Source organism: Oncorhynchus masou, chromosome 28 (genome assembly GCF_036934945.1).
Source record: "Oncorhynchus masou masou isolate Uvic2021 chromosome 28, UVic_Omas_1.1, whole genome shotgun sequence".
NCBI lineage: Eukaryota > Metazoa > Chordata > Actinopteri > Salmoniformes > Salmonidae > Oncorhynchus > Oncorhynchus masou.
Genome location: NC_088239.1, coordinates 21,146,003 through 21,165,654, shown reverse-complemented (window position 1 = coordinate 21,165,654; position 19,652 = coordinate 21,146,003).

The window sequence follows — 19,652 nt, the reverse complement described above, 5'->3', positions numbered from 1 at the left end:
TGGTGAAGAATCCAGCTATGAACTGGTCCGTTTGTTACAACTTGGGGAAGCTCATGGGAGACGGTGTGGCCACATTACCATAATGCTGTTTATATAATAGCCTCAGATATGAGGTTTACATACATCTAATTGTTGTATAAGATGAATGAGTGAATATGATATTGTTTACACAATTTTACAATGTGATTTTCGACTGTTTAATGAAGGAAAACTAAAAAAGGGGATTGGAGTTAAATCAGAGGACCGCCCCTGAGCCCAGTTAGGGTCAGGCGTCCTGGGACAGCCCTTTTCTGCAATTCCAAATAAAACCCAACTTTGAGAATTTATCAACAGACCATGTTTTTCTCCATTATGAGAGGACAAAGGTTGTAGACCATTGCTGAATCTTTTATCCATACCACGTGGTTAACCTCTTAGACTATCGATACCGACAGAATAAGAACAAGTCTTTGATATTTATTACTAGGTCTGCAGCTAGGAATTCGGTATAATTGAACGCAAAGAACGACAACCGCCGAAACATCCATTCTATAACGAAACAAATTAATGTCACTCTGAACTATCCACTATAACCACAACCGAGAGAGAGAGAGGGAGAGAGACTGACAATTCTACAAAAGAAACAAACTTTTCACCAGCGATCAAGATGACACACTGAGCGTAAATATATATATTGATTGCAATTGTTCCCGAATGAGGGAGCGTTCATCTGTAAAGGATTAGCATTTCAATTGTTATAATTATCACTCTGTAGTGATTTTTTAGTCGACCCCCACTTTCCCTTTTGTCTAACAAGCCGCCATGCCGGTTTAGCCCACTAGGGCACATTCTCCTATCATTTCTTGTAGCCATATTTACTGTTTGTTTATGCATTTCTGTGAATTACTTAGTTAGTAATAAATAAGTAATTTAAGACAATTGATGTATGGATGACTCATAGTGAAGACTGGGTTTGTGCAGATAACCAACAATTTACGACGTTTGGAATGAGACTAACATGAGGTAAAGTAAATAATTCATTAATTCGAAGACTAATTGATCAGATAAAATATCTGAAAAGTTATTTTAGGGAATGATAACTTTGTAATCTGAATATTTTTCCTTGGTACCCCGACTTCCTAGTTAATTAGTTTCATGATTAATCAGTTGATTGCGTAATACTAATTACAGAGAATCTTTGATAAAAACTACAAGTCTCCAATTTAATGATAGTAAAGACACGACACTGGATATTATTTTATTTACCATTGCATTCAGACCGCAAGGACAGCTCACTTGGGAGGTCTTTACCTTCAATTTTAATTCCAAACTACAACCTTTTCAGACAAGATAGAACTGCCAAAGGGGGCGGTGTTGCAATCTACTGCAAAGATAGCCTGCAGAGTTCTGTCCTACTATCCAGGTCTGTACCCAAACAATTTGAACTTCTACTTTTAAAAATCCACCTCTCTAAAAACAAGTCTCTCACCGTTGCAGTCTGCTATAGACCACCCTCTGCCCCAGTTGTGCTCTGGACACCATATGTGAACTGATTGCCCCCCATCTATCTTCAGAGCGCGTGCTGCTAGGCGACCTAAACTGGAACATGCTTAACACCCCAGCCATCCTACAATCTAAACTTGATGCCCTCAATCTCACACAAATTATCAATGAACCTACCAGGTACCTCCCCAAAGCCTTAAACACGGGCACCCTCATAGATATCATCCTAACCAACTTGCCCTCTAAATACACCTCTGCTGTCTTCAACCAAGATCTCAGCGATCACTGCCTCATTGCCTGCATCCGTAATGGGTCAGCGGTCAAACGACCCCCACTCATTACTGTAAAACGCTCCCTGAAACACTTCAGCGAGCAGGCCTTTCTAATCGACCTGGCCGGGGTATCCTGGAAGGATATTGATCTCATCCCGTCAGTAGAGGATGCCTGGATATTTTTTTTAAATGCCTTCCTAACCATCTTAAATAAACATGCTCCATTCAAGAAATTTAGAACCAGGAACAGATATAGCCCTTGGTTCTCCCCAGACCTGACTGCCCTTAACCAACACAAAAACATGCTATGGCGTTCTGCATTAGCATCGAACAGCCCCCGTGATATGCAGCTGTTCAGGGAAGCTAGAAACCATTATACACAGGCAGTTAGAAAAGCCAAGGCTAGCTTTTTCAAGCAGAAATTTGCTTCCTGCAACACTAACTCAAAAAAGTTCTGGGACACTGTAAAGTCCATGGAGAATAAGAACACCTCCTCCCAGCTGCCCACTGCACTGAAGATAGGAAACACTGTCACCACTGATAAATCCACCATAATTGAGAATTTCAATAAGCATTTTTCTACGGCTGGCCATGCTTTCGACCTGGCTACTCCTACCCCGGTCAACAGCACTGCACCCCCACAGCAACTCGCCCAAGCCTTCCCCATTTCTCCTTCTCCCAAATCCGTTCAGCTGATGTTCTGAAAGAGCTGCAAAATCTGGACCCCTACAAATCAGCCGGGCTAGACAATCTGGACCCTTTCTTTCTAAAATTATCTGCCGAAATTGTTGCCACCCCTATTACTAGCCTGTTCAACCTCTCTTTCGTGTCGTCTGAGATCCCCAAAGATTGGAAAGCAGCTGCGGTCATCCCCCTCTTCAAAGGGGGGGACACTCTTGACCCAAATTGCTACAGACCTATATCTATCCTACCATGCCTTTCTAAGGTCTTCGAAAGCCAAGTCAACAAACAGATTACCGACCATTTCGAATCTCACCATGCCTTCTCTGCTATGCAATCTGGTTTCAGAGCTGGTCATGGGTGCACCTCAGCCACACTCAAGGTACTGAACGATATCTTAACCGCCATCGATGAGAAACATTACTGTGCAGCCATGTTCATTGATCTGGCCAAGGCTTTCGACTCTGTCAATCACCACATCCTCATCGGCAGACTCGACAGCCTTGGTTTCTCAAATGATTGCCTCGCCTGGTTCACCAACTACTTCTCTGATAGAGTTCAGTGTGTCAAATCGGAGGGTCTGCTGTCCGACCTCTGGCAGTCTCTATGGGGGTGCCACAGGGTTCAATTCTTGGACCGACTCTCTTCTCTGTATACATCAATGATGTTGCTCTTGCTGCTGGTGAGTCTCTGATCCACCTCTACGCAGACAACACCATTCTGTATACTTCTGGCCCTTCTTTGGACACTGTGTTAACCTCTTGAAATTCTAGGGGCGCTATATCATTTTTGGATAAAAAGACGTGCCCGTTTTAAGCGCAATATTTTGTCACAAAAAGATGCTCGACTATGCATATAATTGGTAGCTTTGGAAAGAAAACACTCTGACGTTTCCAGAACTGCAAAGATATTTTCTGTGCGTGCCCTAGAACGTGAGCTACAGGCAAAACCAAGATGAGACGGCATCCAGGAAATGAGCAGGATTTTTGAGGCTCTGTTTTCCATTGTCTCCTTATATGGCTGTGAATGCGAGAGGAGTAAGTCTGCCCTTTCTGTCGTTTCCCCAAGGTGTCTGCAGCATTGTGACGTATTTGTAGGCATATCATTGGAAGATTGACCATAAGAGACCACGTTTACCAGGTGTCCGCCCGGTGTCCTGCGCCGAAATTGGTGCGCAAAAGTCAGCTACAAGTATTTTTCCACAGAATTCAGAGAAGAATGCAGGCTTCCACGAACGATATATCAATGAAGAGATATGTGATAAAAAAAACCTTGAGGATTGATTCCAAACAACGTTTGCCATGTTTCGGTCGATATTATGGAGTTAATTCGGAAAAAGTTTGACGTTGTAGGTGACGGAATTTTCGGTTAGTTTCGGAAGCCAAATGTGATGTACAAAACGGAGCGATTTCTCCTACACACAGACGCTTTCAGGAAAAACTGCGCATTTGCTATGTAACTGAGAGTCTCCTCATTGAAAACATCCGAAGCTCTTCAAAGGTAAATGATTTTATTTATTTGGTTATCTGGTTTTTGTGAAAATGTTGCGTGCTAAATGCTACTCAAAATGCTAAGCTAGCTTAGCATACTCTTACACAAATTAGTCAATTGCTATGGTTCAAAAGCATATTTTGAAAATCTGAGATGACAGTGTTGTTAAGAAAAGGCTAAGCTTGAGAGTAGGTGCATTATTTTCATTTTATTTGCGATTTTCAGAAATCGTTAACGTTGCGTTATGCTAATGAGCCTGAGGCTTTAGTCACGATCCCGGATCCGGGATGGGGAGTTTCAAGAGGCAATCTTCAATGCCATACAACTCTCCTTCCGTGGCTTCCAATTGCTCTTAAATACAAGTAAAACTAAATGCATGCTCTTCAACCGATCGCTACCCGCTCCTACCCGCCTGTCCAACATCACTACTCTGGACGGCTCTGATTTAGAATACGTGGACAACTACAAATACTTAGGTGTCTGGTTAGACTGTAAACTCTCCTTCCAGACCCAATCCAAAGTTAAATCTAGAATTGGCTTACTATTTCCCAACAAAGCATCCTTCACTCATGCTGCCAAACATACCCTTGTAAAACTGACCATCCTACCAATCCTCGACTTTGGCGATGTCATTTACAAAATACCCTACTCAACAAATTGGATGCAGTCTATCACAGTGCAATCCGTTTTGTCACCAAAGCCCCATATACTACCCACCATTGCGACCTGTACGCTCTCGTTGGCTGGCCCTCGCTTCATACACGTCGCCAAACCCACTGGCTCCATGTCATCTACAAGACCCTGCTAGGTAAAGTCCCCCCTTATCTCAGCACGCTGGTCACCATAGCATCTCCCACCTGTAGCACACGCTCCAGCAGGTATATCTCTCTAGTCACCCCCAAAACCAATTCTTTCTTTGGCCGCCTCTCCTTCCAGTTTCTCTGCCAATGACTGGAACGAACTACAAAAAGCACTGAAACTGGAAACACTTATCTCCCTCACTAGCTTTAAGCACCAACTGTCAGAGCAGCTCACAGATTACTGCACCTGTACATAGCCCACCTATATTTTAGCCCAAACAACTACCTCTTTCCCTACTGTATTTAATTTATTTATTTTGCTCCTTTGCACCCCATTATTTTTATTTCTACTTTGCATTCTTCCATTGCAAATCTACCATTCCAGTGTTTTACTTGCTATATTGTATTTACTTTGCCACCATGGCCTTTGTTTGCCTTTACCTCCCTTATCTCACCTCATTTGCTCACATCGTATATAGACTTGTTTATACTGTATTATTGACTGTATGTTTGTTTTGCTCCATGTGTAACTCTGTGTCGTTGTATGTGTCGAACTGCTTTGCTTTATCTTGGCCAGGTCGCAATTGTAAATGAGAACTTGTTCTCAACTTGCCTACCTGGTTAAATAAAGGTGAAATAAATAAATAAAAACTCCTCGAATTCGCCAGCCGTGAGTAACCATTGCGAATTAATAAGCTGCCCTGTTCAATGCAATTGTTTGATCAAGCATATTATGGAAGTGCAAAAGTGCTTATAATTGGAATGTTTGATAAACTTGGGAATAGAATTCAAAACACAGCAGTGTGAAAACAATTAAGAAGTTTGAGTTTGGTAAACACTGAGATCCTATGCACAATGTAATCTAATCAAATGTCTAATAGTAAGCCTAGCGTGGAAATGCAATGCATCAATGGAACGCAACTAAAGGATCTAAAGATACTGGGTGTTTAAATTTAAATAAAAGGTACTAAAGGAGGTCCAAGGGGGCATTGCATTTAACAATCAAATCAACAACTATGTCATTGTAAGATGAGTGAATTAAAAGTGAATGACGGCTGAAGAAGACTGGAGAGGGCAGAGGAGCATTTAAATTCACACTATGCAGCATGGAGAGGCAAACTTGGAGAATGTACAAGCAAAATGAATGAAATAAAAGTTATTGTTGATGGAGGAAATGTTGAAACTGTGAATGAGGGTTTTGAAGCATTTCATGTTGTTCTCAATGACTTTAAGAATGCTCATGAATCTGTGCTAGAGCTGGTCACAAAAGAAGAAAAGGAACAGGGGAGCATGAACTATTATCAACCAAGAATGAGGACTTATGAACATTTCCTGAAAGAATTGGAAATATGGAAAAATGTTGAAGTGGAGACACAAACGCTCATTGAACCACATGACAGCATTTCCAATGAGTCAACAATATAAAGTCAAACAAAGTATTCATCATCCTCAGTGTCCTTTGCATGCAAAAAAGCTGAGGCAGAGAGTGCAGCACTACTAGGTAGATATATTAGAGAGACCATATTTGAGAATCCATAATAGTAATATGTGATGTGCATAGGCAGTATATCATTTGGAAAATAAAATGGTATGTACAGTAGTAGGTGCTGTATACAACATTAGGAAGATGCTATGTCAAGAATACATGTATGTGTACATAGAGTAAACAACAGTATATAAACAGTATATGAGGTGAACAGCATTAAGTGACTCTATATACATGGGGCGTTAGTTTCAAGGTGCAGGGCTGAGTACCGGGCAGGTAGCCATTTGGCAGATTTTCAATGCACAAAAAAAGGCACTTGTGGTTTTGTACACAGTCATGATATGTGGTATAGAAATGTAAATGGGAAGCTATATCTCTGCAGATGATCTGTTTATCTGGTCAATATCACTGATACAGGTACCCTCCACCCTCTGGTGGCATAGATAACTTGTTATTAAGTCTCCAGAGAAACCTAGATTATGCAGGACAAACATATTTTCACAATTTCAGTTATAGCACGTTTTTGAGCTCATTCAGTAGTTTTTACCTGATCAAGTACAGGTAGAATCCTGTTGAAAAATAAAAGTACCATTTACAGTGCCTTTGGAAAGTATTCAGACCCCTTGACTTTTTCCACATTTTGTTACATTTTGCCTTATTCTAAAATGGATGAGATCCTGTTTAAATCCTCAGAAATCTACACACAATAACCCATAATGACATTAGAAAACAGGTTTTTAGACATTTTTTAAACGTATTAAAAATATAAAACAGAAATACCTTATTTACATAAGTATTCAGACCCTTTGCTATGTCATGTCTTTACTATCATTAACTGAAGACTTTTAGTTTTTATCAAAGATTCTCTGTAATTAGAATTTCGCGATTAAACTGATTAATCATGTAACTGTAATTAATTAGGAAGTCGGGGCACGAAGGAAAATATTCAGATTACAAAGTTATAATTTTCCTAATATAACTTTTCTGATATTTTCATATCTAATCAATAGACTTCTGATTAATGAATTCTTCTTTACCTCATGTTATTCTCATTCCAAACGTAAATTGTAAATTGTTGGTTATCTGTACGAACCCAGTCTTCACTATGAGTCATCCATACATCAATTTTCTTAAATCATGTATTTATTAACTAACTAAACAATCACAGAAGTGCACACACAAACAAAGTAAATATGCTTACAAGAAATGATAGGGGAATGTGCCCTAGTGGGCTAAACCGGCATGGCGGCTTGGTGTACAAAAGGGAAGTGGGGGTCGACTGAGATAAGACAACACACAGTTGATAATTCTAACAATTGAAATGCTATTCCTTTGCACATGAACACTCACTCATTCGGGAACATTTGCAATCGATTTATATATTTACGCTCAGTGTGTCGTCGGGGTCTCTGTTGAAAAGTTTGTTTCTGTTGGAGAGTTTGTCCTCCCTCTCTGTCGTGGTTAGAATGGATAGTTCAGAGTGACATTCATTCATGTCGTTATGGATAGATACATGTTTCGGCGGTTGTCGGTCTTCGCGTTTAAATGATACTGAATTCCTCGCTGCAGACTAGTGATTAATATCAAAGACTTGTTCTTATTCGGTCGGTATCAATAGTCTAAGAGTTTAATAACCTCTCTGGGATATGTGGGACGCTAGCGTCCCACCTGGCCAAAAGCCAGTGAAAATGCAGAGCGCCAAATTCAAATAAATTACTATAAAAATCTAACTTTCATGAAATCACACATGCAAGATAGCAAATTAAAGCTACTCTTGTTATGAATCCAGCCAACGTGTCAGATTTCAAAAAGGCTTTTCAGCGAAAGCAAACAATGCTATTATCTGAGGATAGCACCCCAGTGGCATGACACAAAACACAGAAATAAAAATATGTCCCAATTCGCTTTCAATTGCTGATCAAGGTCTCTTTTCACTACAATGCCAAGGTTTGTGAACTTGTCCATCACTGTTCTAAACGGGGTAGATTGCAGAAATTGCATATCCACAGGCCGTGCTATTGGCATCAACTCACTTTTTTGCCAGTTTATCATGTAGCCAGAGAAGGAGCCAAATGTGTTTACTTACTTATTTAAGTTAAGTAAGGGTGGAATATAAGTTTTAGGCTTGGACAAAAACAAAAGAACATCGTCTGCATATAGGGAAATTTTGTGCTGTGTGTCCTTTATTTTAACAGAAGCTATATCGGCACATGCCCGAATGCGAGTAGCAAGGGGTTCCATGGATATAGCAAAGATTGCAGGCGAAATAGGGCACCCCTGTCGGCACCCCTTGAACAAGCGGAATGACTGCGACATTTCTTGATTGGTCACCACGGACGCCATTGGGTGTGCATAAATAATTCTTATCCAATTAATAAATTCCTTTCCGAACCCGAAGTGCTCCAGAACCGACATCATATACTTCCACTCAATCCGATCAAACACCTTCTCTGCATCAAGAGCTATTACCACGGCCTCAACCTTATGATCATGATACATTACATTGAAAAGACGTCTCAAATTGTAGTGTATATGTCGGCCCGGGATAAAACCTGTCTGGTCAGGGTGTATGATGTCAGAAATATATGTTTTCAATCGGTTTCAACACCTTGTTTTCTATGGGGAGTAACGACACGGGGCCATAAGACGACATCTCCATGGAATCTCTATCTTTTTTCAAGATCAGTGCTATTGTAGCCTCATAGAGTGTTTGCGGGAGTTTGGCATTTTGTTTTGGATTGTTTAAACATTCGCAACATAAGTGGAGATGGACTGGCGCAGTACTTCTTATTCTTACTTCTTACTTCTTACATTCAGCGAGAAAGCGTTCCATAGTTTGTGGATCAGTAGCATCACATTTTGATTGGTATAGCTCTGAGTAAAACTGCGCAAAGCATTTATTAATATCCTGCGGATCTGTTACTATTTTCCCCTTCTTGTCTTTTATTTTGTGAATAGCTCTAGATGCCTGTACATGCCTTAGCTGTCTTGCTAATAATTTATGTGGTTTGTCACCCAGTTCAAAATAACTTTGTTGCTTTCTAGCAAGTAAAGAGCCCACCCGTTTCGAAAGGATGGTATTGTATTCATATTTTAACTTTGTGATCTTCTCAAGGACTGTATACAAGGAATTCGTCCTAAAAACATTCTCCTGTTCCCCTAACTCTCTTTCAGTTTCTCTCAGCCTAGTATTGGCGCATTTCTTCCTCTCTGATGTATAAGAAATAATGTAACCTCTAATCACAGCCTTTAGAGATTCCCAAAGGGTGGAGTCGTCAACATCCCCCGTGTCATTAGTTCCGAGGAAAAAGGCAATCTGCTCCTTCAAATACTGTCAAAAAGCCTCATCTTTCAGCAGGTATGCGTCTAAGCGCCACGGTCCCCGACCTGTCGACATATTGTCGAGTTTCAGCACCATGGACTGAGGAGAGTGGTCCGTAATTAGAATAGGGTGATAGGTAACCGACTCAGTTGCTGAAATTAGTTTGGAGTCCAACAAAAAATAGTCAATTCTGGAATATGATTTATGAACTGATGAAAAGAAAGAGTAATCCCTGTCTGTTGGGTGCGTCAGTCTCCAAATATCGACAATGTTAAGGTTTGTCATCAATGTATTTAGACAGACACTGGCATTTGATTGTTGAAGTGACCTTGATAGCTGTTTATCTAAAAGAGGATCTAGCGTACAGTTAAAGTCCCCTCCAACAATAACACTTGTATCCGAGATATTTGGTATGTCCTTAAATACCCTTTGAAAAAAATAATGATCATCGAAGTTGGGTCCATATAAATTGACCAAGGTTACTGGTTTTGAATTCAGTGTACCAGCCACAATAATATACCAACCATTATGATCTGAAATCACGGATGAGTAAACAAACGGAATGTTTTTCCTTATCAGGATTGCTACCCCTCTCGCTTTTGCATCAAAGTTCGACTGGTATATCTGACCGATCCAGCCGACTCGTAGCTTGGCCTGAGCGGAGCGTTTAATATGAGTTTCTTGAAGAAACACTATCTCAGCACCCAGTGATTTAAGATGAGAAAAAGCCTTAGCTCGTTTCACCACATGCCCTAAGCCATTACAGTTCCAGCTGACTATCTTTATTCCACCTGGTCTACTCTGTGCTCTGTCGCTATGTGGCATTTCTTATTTTAGAGCAAATTGTTGCTGTCATACAAAACTCAGAAGAAAAACGTCCTGCCGTGCAGGAGCTTGTCATGCCACCTATACTAATAATAAACGTGAACATAAAACACATACCCCATCCCCCCTCCCGTCCCTTTACTGAGTGACTTCCCCAAGCACTCCTTGGCTAACACACAAACCTTAGGGTGTCTAGACATACAGCTTGAACTAACTCGTCGTCTATAGATGCTCTGCATATACACTAATATTAAATAACACTTAACACTTAACTCTCACGTTAGGGGGTGAGTGGCGCTAAAACATGATGTGCCAAACAATGCTACATTAGCCACAACATCTCACCAATCATAAGTCCCAAATTCATATCTTCTAATCGAAAAGACATAGTCCGGAAATCCAAACACATTCCTGGCCTGTATTTGGTCATTTAGCCGGCTGACACAGCCGTTCTGTATCCTCAGCCAGGGAGCTTGCTTGTCAAGAACAGATCGGCCTCTTTTGGGTTGTCAAACGTACGTGTTGATCCTTCGACTGTCACCTTAAACCGGGCTGGGAAGAGGAATCCATATCGGATGTTGGCCGCCCTGCATTTGTTGCATACTTCATCATACTCTTTCCGTTGGTTCCTCACCTCCAAAGTAAGATCTGGGTAGAAAGACACCCTGGCTCTGTTGAAGTTAAGGGGGAACTTTTGACTAGCCAGCTTGAGGATGAGATCCCTGGTCTGGGGATAGTGCAGCTGTACAATGAATGGCCTTGGTGGCCCACCCTTGGCCGGCTTCGTTTCCTGAGATTTGTGTGTGCGGTCGATCAGGATGGCCGTTTTGAAGTGTTCACTCCCCAGCAGGGCCGGAGACAAATTCAGTGGGTTTCCCTTTCTCAGTGTCACATATTCAGATGTTCTGGCGTCTTGAATGCGACTCGAGCATTTCCAGTCGGGCTTTCGGGGTTTTGTTGTCATTTTTTAACGTTGCGCACTGTTTCTCTATGTCCTGTAGCCTGGCCTCGTGATCGACTGTCGTCTGCTCAACCTCATGCACCCTTCTCTGAGTTGCCTTCACAGTTTCGGCCAAAGTCCCAATAGTCTTTGAGATATCAGCCAACCTTGTGTCCACCTTCTTGCTTAGTGAGTTTATGGCAGCCAGTATGTCACTTTGCGTAGGCTCTGTGGGGAACTCTTGGAAGCTAGCCTCTTCAGCTAACTCCTCATGTGTTGGCGACGTTGAAATTGGTTCGTTGTCTATCTCATTCAAATGATCTTGTTTAGCGCTCCCTTTTCTGGTGCCTTTTCCCTTTGTCATATTTGTTTTTGAAGTTATAGGTCGTGAGAGGTTAAGATAAATACTAATTTGTTTCAAAATGGAGCGGAGCTCGCAAAGCACGTCTACTCCATAGCACGCTCTCTAGCGCCCCCCATGCCTTACCTTTGACGAGCTTCTTTTGTTGGCACTCCAATATGTCCCATAAACATCACAAATGGTCCTTTTGTTCGATTAATTCCGTCGATATATATCCAAAATGTCAATTTATTTGGCGCGTTTGATCCGGAAAAACACCGGTTCCAACTTGCGCAATGTGACTACAAAATATCTCAAACGTTACTTGTAAACTTTGCCAAAACATTTCAAACTACTTTTGTAATACAACTTTAGGTATTTTTTAACGTAAATAATCAATAAAATTGAAGACGGGATGATCTGTGTTCAATACAGGAGGAAAACAAGCTTTAGATAGCTTTCTGGTCACGCGCCTCTATCTAACAGTGCACTTCAAGTTACCCTCGTTCTGAACAGTGCTTCTTCTTCATTACACAAAGGAAAAACCTCAACCAACTTCTAAAGACTGTTGACATCCAGTGGAAGCGGTAGGCACAGCAAGAAGGTCCTTAGAAATCTGGATTCCCAATGAAAACCCATTGAAAAGAGTGACCTCAAAAAATAAAATCTGAATGGTTTGTCCTCGGGGTTTAGCCTGCTAAATAAGTTATGTTATACTCACAGACATGATTCAAACAGTTTTAGAAACTTCAGAGTGTTTCCTATCCAACTCTACTCATAATATGCATATCTTATCTTCTGGGGATGAGTAGCAGGCAGTTGAATTTGGGCATGCTTTTCATCCAAAATTCCGAATGCTGCCTCCTATCCTAGAGAAGTTAAGCATGTGGGATGTTTAAAGGTTTCAGGAGTCTGGTCTCAAACCTTGGCCCTCTCGTTATCGAGGTAAGCTGGTCTGCAACCTTTGTCCTCTCGTAATTGAGAGCAACATGGTCTGTTGAGAAATTCTCAAAGTGGGGGTTTTATTCGGGAGAGCAGAAAAAGCTTTCTCATGATGCCAGGTCCTAACTGTGCTCATGGGCGGTCCTCTGATTTAGTTAAACTCAAAAGGGAATTGGAGTTTCCTTCATTAAACAGTCCAAAATCACATTACACAATTTTACAAACAGTATCCTCCTCACTCATTCATTGTGTACAACAATTAGATGTAAACCTCATATCTGAGGCTATTATATAAACAGCGTTATGGTAATGTGGCCGTATTGTCTCCCATGAGTTTCACGAAATTGTACCAAACGGACCAGTTCGTAGCTGTATTCTACACCAATATTTTATACCTTCTCCGGAACATAAATGTTGTTCGGACCTCAAGTTCTGTGAGGTAGAAGAAATTCCTTTGTTCTCTATGAAAATTCACTCTGTCTCTATACTGTGGCCATGAGGAGGTAATCTCATTTACATTACATTTACATTTAAGTCATTTAGCAGACGCTCTTATCCAGAGCGACTTACAAATTGGTGAATTCACCTTCTGACATCAGTGGAACAGCCACTTTACAATAGTGCATCTAAATCATTTAAGGGGGGGGGGGGGTGAGAAGGATTACTTTGTCCTATTCCTTGAAGAGGTGGGGTTTCAGGTGTCTCCGGAAGGTGGTGATTGACTCCGCTGTCCTGGCGTCGTGAGGGAGTTTGTTCCACCATTGGGGGGCCAGAGCAGACAGACAGACAGACAGACAGACAGACAGACAGACAGAATGACCTAAAAATGTCTCTCTGTGTGTAGGTGTGACGTGTCCTATAGCGGCCCTCGCTGTGGTCTGTTGACTCACCAGGCGACGCAGTGCAAGTTTGCCGTAGCAGAGGAGGTGATTGGCATCTGTGTGGGCGTGGCCTTGCTCGTCTGCTGCCTCGCTGTCGTTCTCTACTGCTGCATCAAGAGAAGGTACACACACACACACACACCGACACACTGCCTGTCAGGGGCTAGAGAAGCATGGGAAGAGAGAAGGAGGAAATGAAAGAGAAGGAGAAAGATGAAGAGAAAGAGAAAGAAAGAGGAATACATTGTGACAGTTTCAACAGGGTCTTGTTGAATTCCTTACTCTATCAGATAGAAATGTAATGAGTAGAGCTGACATAATTCCTTACTCTATCAGATAGAAATGTAATGTGTAGAGCTGACATAATCCCTTACTCTATCAGATGGAAATGTAATGAGTAGAGCTGACATAATCCCTTACTCTATCAGATAGAAATGTAATGAGTAGAGCTGACATAATCCCTTACTCTATCAGATAGAAATGTAATGAGTAGAGCTGACATAATTCCTTACTCTATCAGATAGAAATGTAATGAGTAGAGCTGACATAATCCCGTACTCTATCAGAGGAGATAGAAGCAGAGCAAGTTGGTCAGCAGATAGCTTAGTGGTTAGAGCATGAGGCAAGTAACTGAAATATTGCGGGTTTGAATCCCTGAGCTGATAAGGTGAACATTCTGTCGATGTGCCCTTGAACAAGGCACCCTAACAGCTTCTGTACGTCGTTCTGGATAAGAGTGTCTGCTGAATGACTGAAATGTCATTCGAGACAGAACTGTCCTTTGGAAACAAACCCCATTCTGTGGGCTGCATTCGGTCTCTTACATAAATGACACGGGAGGAATAGAGTGATTTCTTTACTTTGTTTAACTTTTTCTCATTTTTTGTCTTTTTTTGTGTCTCTTCCTCCACTTCTGTCCTTCTCTTATTCCAGGTGTGAAAAAAAATATCTCCCCTATAAGACCTACAGGGGCTCGGAGAACTCAGTTTAGTTTGATCCCTCTGTCTCTTATTCATCACCATCATCATCATCACCATCATCACAATATCTTCCCATAACAAATTAAGGCTATTTATTGAAATATCTAAAAAATAAGTTATATATTTTTTTTAAATGTTAACATGTATTTCATATTTTTTTGTAATAAATGTTTTTAAATCGAATAACTATTGTTTGAAGATGTTGTTGAATGTTCTATACAGAAGTCAACGTCCTTATGATAATTTAAACACCATGGTTAGCGCTACACGCCCTGTGTTAACTTGTTACCTCATTTCACCACTAGAGGTCAGAGTTTTCTTGTTCTGATATTCCATCCTATTGAAAAGTTTCCTAAAACAGCCGGGACACGAACAGGTCACAATGAAAGGAAATCAAGTCTTATGTCACAGATGGCAACTTATTCCCTATAGAAGATCTGTTGCTAACAAGCACCCTTTGTCCTGGTTGTGTCCACATCCTGATTGTGCTCAGGAATTTACGACCTCTCTCTGACCACAGCAGCCTGGGTGTAGGAGACAGGGAGAGGGGGATGGGGCTTGCTGTACCCAAAGAGGGCAACGTCATGACAGCTATGAGACTCAAAGTTGAGCGCAGGTGCATCCTGTTTCTATTGATTATCCTTGAGATGTTTCTACAACTTGATTGGAGTCCACCTGTGGTAAATTCAATTAAATGGATATGATTTGTAAAGGCAAATGCCTGTCTATATAAGGTCCCACACGTTGACAGTGCATGTCAGAGCAAAAACAAAGCCATGAGGTTGAAGGAATTGTCCATAGAGCTCAGAGACAGGAATGTGTCGCGGAACAGATCTGGGGAAGGTTACCAAAACATTTCTGCAGCATTGTTGTTCCCCAAAGACACAGTAACCAGCAAGAGCCTTCCTAGTGCTGGCCACCCGGCCAAATGTAGCAATCGGGGGAGAAGGGTCTTGGTCAGGGAGGTGACCAAGAACCTGATGGTCACTTTGACAGAGCTCTAGAGTTCCTCTGTGGGGAGGGGAGAACCTTCAAGGACAATCATCTCTGCAGCACTCCACCAATCAGGCCTTAATGGTGGAGTGTCCAATCGGAAGCCACTCCTCAGTAAAAACCACATGACAGACCACTTGGAGTTTGCCAAAAGGCACCTAAAGACTCCAGACCGTGAGAAACAAGATTCTCTGGTCTGATGAAACCAAGATTCAACTCTTTGGTCTGAATGCGAAGCGTCACATCTGGAGGAAACCTGGCACCATCCCTACGGTGAAGCATGGTGGTGACAGCATCATGCTGTGGGGGTATTTTTAGCGGCAGGGACTGGGAGACTAGTTAGGATCTAGGCAAAGATTAACAGAGCAAAGTACAGAGAGATCCTTGATGAAAACCTGCTCCAGAGTGCTCAAGACCTCAGACTGCGGGCGAAGGTTCACCTTCCAGAAAGACAACGACTCTAAGCACACAGCCAAGACAACGTAGGAGTGGCTTTGGGACAAGTGTCTCTGAATGTCCTTGAGTGGCCCAGCCAGAGCCCAGACTTGAACCCGATCGAACATCTCTGGAGAGACCTGAAAATAGCTGTGCAGCAACACTCCCCATACAACCTGAGAACAGAACATGACAGAACATGAGAGAATCTGCAGAGAAGAATGGGAGAAACTCCCCAAATGCAGGTGTGCCAATCTTGTAGCATCATACCATACCAAAGAAGATTTGAGGCTGTAATTGCTGCCAAAGGTGCTTTAACAAAGTACTGAGTAAAGGGTTTGAATACTTATGTAAATGTGATATTTCAGCTTTAAATTTTTTATACATTTGCCGATTTTTATATTTTTTTAACCTGTTTTTGCTTTGTCAATATGCGGAATTATGTGCAGATTTATGAGGAGAAAAAAAACAATTTAATACATTTTAGAATAAGGCTGTAATGTAACAATGTATGGAACAAGTCAAAGGGTCTAAATACGATCATTCGGAAAATATTCAGACCCCTTGACTTGTTCCATATATATGAAATCATGCCCTCTTCATGACTGTCTTGGTGTGCTTGACCATGTTTGTTCACATCACCAAGAAACTTGAAGATCTCAACCTGCTCCACTACAGCTCCGTCGATGAGAATGGGAGCGTGCTCGGTCCTCCTTTTTCTGTAGTCCACAATCATCTCCTTTGTCTTGATCACGTTGAGGGAGAGGTTGTTGTCCTGGCACCAGACAGCCAGGTCTTTGACCTCCCATTGTTGTCGGTGAGTATAGGAGGGGACTGAGCACGCACCCCTGAGGGGCCCCTGTGTTGAGGATCATCATGGCGGATGTGTTGTCACCTACCCTTACCACCTGGGGGCTGTCCTTCAGGAAGTCCAGGATATGCTATCGTAAATACAGCATCTTATGCATTCTAAATAACCGCCCATTTGGAAAAGGAAAATGCAAGAAATATATTTAGTCTGAGCTGCGCTTCAATAGATTGGTCGAAGAGGGAAGGCTGGGTTGCCAAGCAGAGATCTCCCTTGTCCTTTGAAGAATATTTCTGGGCGGATATGTTGTAGTGTGTGGTAGAATGGATACGTTGTAGTACCCTGTCGTACCCTTCTGAAGAGATTGTCCGTTTCTTTCCTAGAACACGCACGTTTACAGTTGCTGCTGATAACTCGACGTCTAGGATGTATCACTTCTTTCGTAATTAAGAGTTCAAAGTTCATACCAAGTTGCCATACTGTAAGCTCATGCTATATTCTGGCTGGTGTAGTCAAATTCATCCTTCCAGCGTGGCGATCGTCACCTCCATGTTGAAATTCGCCCTTCTAAACATATGGACATCAGTCCTCACGTCATCGGGAATACAATGTTAATTTGTCAATGTTAATTTGAGGTTGGCTTAGTTCGCCGTGAATTGGGTCACGGGGGCTGTAAAATAAAATGTAGAAAAGGGGTTGGTTCATCATTTCTATCCAATGCCTATTCACATAGGCATGGCCACTAATTGAGCATATTTTACTTATGAAAACAATTCCCTCATTTTAAAAACAAAAATTACATTTAATCTTTTCACAAATAGTTTAAGATTTAAACATTTAAAATCTGATTCTTTAAGTACCACCGGACACTTTCAACTGGTTGAATTACATAAAGATTGTTATTTTCCCCAACCTGTTGATGTTACAATACTCTGTTTTTTTATTTTACCCTGTTTTCTCCCCAATTTCATGGTATCCAATTGTTTAGTAGGGAGAGACGAAGGTTAAAAGTCATGCGTCCTCTGATGCACAACCCAACCCAGCTGCACTGCTTCTTAACACAGCGCGCATCCAACCCGGAAGCCAGCCGCACCGGTACAGCGCCCTTAACCACTGCGCCACCCGGGAGGCCATACTCCCATTATGTTAACAAAGGGCTTTCCAAGAGTCCATTCTGTAGAGTGGAGAGAAAAAGGGAGAAAGGTATTTATGGGGAGGTCATAAACCTCCCCCAACATGGCAACGTCATGAAAGTAGTCATTTAGGCAGGATACCTTAGTGTTCTTGGGCACAGGGACTATGGTGGTCTGCTTGTAACATGTTGGTATTACAGACTCAGACAGGGAGAGGTTGAAAATGTCAGTGAAGACACTTGCCAGTTGGTCAGCGCATGCTCGGAGTACATGTCCTGGTAATCCATCTGGCCTTTTGGCCTTGTGAGTGTTGACCTGTTTAAAGGTCTTATTCACATCGGCTACGGAGAGCGTGATCACACAGTCGTCCGGAACAGCTGATGCTCTAATGCATGTTTCAGTGTTACTTGCCTAGAAGCGAGCATAGAAGTTATTTAGCTCGTCTGGTAGGCTCGTGTCACTGGGCCGCTCGCGGCTGTGCTTCCCTTTGTGGTCTGAAATAGTTTGCAAGCACTGCAGCATCCGATGAGCGTCGGAGCCAGTTTTTCACAATTCCTGATATTTAATCCATGTAAACATTCACGGTCTTAGGTCAGTTATGATCACCACTTTATTTTAAGAACGTGAAATGTCAGAATAATAGCGGAGAGAATTATTTATTTCAGCTTTTATTTCTTTCATCACATTTCCAGTGGGTCAGAGGTTTACATACACTCAATTCGTGTTTGGTAGCATTGCCTTTAAATTGTTTAACTTGGGTCAAATGTTTCAGGTGGCCTTCCACAAGCTTCCCACGATAATTGGGTGAATTTTGGCCCATTCCTCCTGGCAGAGCTGGTGTAACTGATTCAGGTTTGTAGGCCTACTTCCTTTCACAAGCTTTTTCAGTTCTGCCCACAAATTGTCTATATGCTTGAGGTCAGGGCTTTGTGATGGCCACTCCAATACCTTGACTTTGTTGTCCTTAAGCCATTTTGCCACAACTTTGGAAGTACGCTTGGGGCCATTGTCCATTTGGAAGACCCATTTGCGACCAAGCTTTAACTTCCTGACTGATGTCTTGAGTTGTTGCTTCAATATATCCACGTAATTTTCCTCCCTGATGAAGCCATCTATTTTGTGAAGTGCACCAGTGCTGCAAAGCACCCCCACAACATGATGCTGCCACCATTTTGTGAAGTGCACCAGTGCTGCAAAGCACCCCCACACATGATGCTGCCACCACCATGCTTCGCGGTTGGGATGGTGTTCTTCGGCTTGCAAGACTGCAGGTTATGTCGATATAGGACTCATTTTACTGTGGATCTAGATACTATAAATGTTTCCTCCAGCATCTTCACAAGGTCCTTTGCTGTTCTGGGATTGATTTGCACTTTTCACACCAAAGTACGTTCATCTCTAGGAGACAGAACGTGAGACAGAACGGCTGCGTGGTCCCATGGTGTTTATACTGGCATACTATTGTTTGTACAGATGAACTGCTCCCAATGATGAACCAGACTTGTGGAGGTCTACAGTTTTTTTTCTGGGGTCTTGGCTGATTTCTTTTGATTTTCCCATGATGTCAAGCAAAGAGGCACCGAGTTTGAAGGTAGACCTTGAAATACATCCACAGGTACAACTCCAATTGACTCAAATAATGTCAATTAGCCTATCAGAAGGTTCTAAACCCATTACATAATTTTCTGGAATTTTCCAAGCTGTTTAAAGGCAGAGTCAACTTAGTGTATGTAAACTTCTGACCCACTGGAATTGTGGTACAGTGAATTATAAGTGAAATAATCTGTGTAAACAATTGTTGGAAAAATACTTGTGTCATGCGCAAAGTAGATGACCTAACC